Source organism: Arachis duranensis, chromosome 3 (assembly GCF_000817695.3).
Source record: "Arachis duranensis cultivar V14167 chromosome 3, aradu.V14167.gnm2.J7QH, whole genome shotgun sequence".
Classification (NCBI taxonomy): Eukaryota; Viridiplantae; Streptophyta; class Magnoliopsida; order Fabales; family Fabaceae; genus Arachis; species Arachis duranensis.
This window is the reverse complement of record NC_029774.3, coordinates 104,300,790-104,303,180: the sequence shown is the minus strand read 5'-3', so window position 1 is coordinate 104,303,180 and position 2,391 is coordinate 104,300,790. Positions and strand designations below refer to the sequence as shown.

Sequence of the window (2,391 nt, the reverse complement as noted above, 5' to 3'; positions counted from 1 at the left end):
TTCATCAATTTAGCTCTTGAATGCAATGTTCTGCTGAAGCCTGGCTAGCCATGTCTAATTTCTTTAGACTGAAGCTTTAGACTAACATTGCATGATTCCTGGAATTCTTATTAAAATATTTTGAATCTCTTTATTTTCTTCTCCATATAATTTTCGAAAAAAACCAAAAAAATTACAAAATCATAAAAACCAAAAATATTTCTTGTTTGAGTCTAGTGTCTCATTTTAAGTTTGGTGTCAATTGCATGTTTCTATTCTTCTTGCATTTTTCATGTGTCTTCATTGATCTTCAAGTTGTTCTTGATGATTTTCTTGCTCTGATCTTTAAATTCTCTTGTCTTGAGTGTTTTGTTGTTTCTCATATTCATTCTCAATTTGTTAGTGTCAGTAGTGTACAAACTTCAAAGTTTGGTGTCTTGCATGCATTGTTTATTTGATTTTAGTTGCATTTTGATTATTCCTCATCATTAAAAATCCAAAAAATTTTTAATTTGTGTCTTTTCAAGTCAATAATACAGAGAAATTGAAGATGCATAACATACAGCAGAGGATTTACATAGAAAATGCTGGGCGTTCAAAATGCCCAGTGAGGAAGGAAAACTGGCATTTAAACACCAGCCAGGGTGCCTGGCTGGGCGTTTAATGCCCAAAAGGGTAGCATTTTGGGCGTTAAACGCCAGAATGGATACCATTCTGGGCGTTTAACGCCAGGATGGCACAAGAGGGAAGATTTTGTTTTTTTTTTAATTTTTTTAATTCAAATTTTTTTCAAGTTTTCAAAATTTTTCAAAATCAAATCTTTTTCAAATCATATCTTTTCAATCATATATTTTCAAAATCAATTTCTTTCCATTTTCAAAAATACTTGCTAACAATTAATGATTTGATTCAACATTTCAAGAATGTTGCCTTTTCTGTTGAGAAAGGTTTAATGTTTGAATCATATCTTTTCTTGTTAGCCAAGTCATTAATTTTAAAAATTAAATCTTTTTAAATTATTTTTCAATCATATCTTTTCAATCATATCTTTTTAAAACCATAACTTTTCAATCATATCTTTTTAATCACATCTTTTTCAAAATAGTTTTCAATCATATCTTTTTAATTTCTAATTTCAAAATCTTTTTCAAAAATCACTTTATTTCTTTCTCAATCATAGTTTTCGAAAATCAATTACCATTTTTTTCAAAATTTCTTTTAATTAATTCACTTTAATTTTTGAAAATTTCTTCCCCTCTTCTCACATCCTTCTATTTATGGACTAACACTCCTCCTCAATCCACAATTCGAACTCTGTCTTCCTTGATAAGTTCGAATTCTTCTACCTCTTCCTTCTATTTTTCTTTTCCTCTGACACCTCAAGGAATCTCTATACTGTGACATAGAGGATTCCATATTTTCTTGTTCTTTTCTCTTTCATATGAGCAGGAGCAAAGAACAAAGCATTCTTGTTGAGGCTGACCCTGAACCTGAAAGGACCTTAAAGCGAAAGCTAAGAGAAGCTAAAGCACAACTCTCTGTAGAGGACCTAACAGAATTCTTCAAAGAAGAAGACATGGCAGCCGAAAACAACAACAATGCCAACAATGCAAAGAAGGTGCCGGGTGACTTTACTGCACCTACTCCCGACTTCTATGGGAGAAGCATCTCTATCCCTACCATTGGAGCAAACAACTTTGAGCTTAAGCATCAATTAGTTTCTCTAATGCAACAGAATTGAAAGTTCCATGGACTTCCATTGGAAGACCCTCATCAGTTTTTAGCTGAATTCTTGCAAATCTGTGACACTGTCAAGACCAATGGGGTTGACCCTGAGGTCTACAGACTTATGCTATTTCCTTTTGTTGTAAGAGACAGAGCTAGGATATGGTTGGACTCACAACCTAAAGAAAGCCTGAACTCTTGGGAAAAGCTAGTCAATGCCTTCTTGGCAAAGTTCTTTCCACCTCAAAAATTGAGTAAGCTTAGAGTGGAAGTCCAAACCTTCAGACAGAAGGAAGGTGAATCCCTCTATGAAGCTTGGGAAAGATACAAATAATTGATCAAAAAGTGTCTTTCTGACATGCTTTCTGAATGGAGCATCATAGGTATCTTCTATGATGGTCTGTCTGAACTGTCCAAGATGTCATTGGACAGCTCTGCTGGAGGATCTCTTCATCTGAAGAAGACGCCTGCAGAAGCTCAAGAACTCATTGAAATGGTTACAAATAACCAATTCATGTACACTTCTGAAAGGAATCCTGTGAACAATAGGACGAATCAGAAGAAAGGAGTTCTTGAGATTGACACTCAGAGTGCCATACTGGCTCAGAATAAATTATTGACTCAACAAGTCAATATGATTTCTCAAAGTCTGTCTGGAATGCAAAATGCACCAAGCAGTACTAAGGA

The 2,391-nt window shown here is 34.3% G+C and overlaps 1 non-coding gene across 1 annotated transcript; it reads right to left on the bottom strand.

The window, feature by feature from the left end:
* Positions 1 to 1,960: 1,960 nt before the first annotated feature.
* LOC127746444 (small nucleolar RNA R71) lies at positions 1,961 to 2,068 on the bottom strand. The gene has a single exon (XR_008008063.1). It is a non-coding gene; the product is annotated as a small nucleolar RNA R71 (small nucleolar RNA).
* Positions 2,069 to 2,391: the final 323 nt, after the last annotated feature.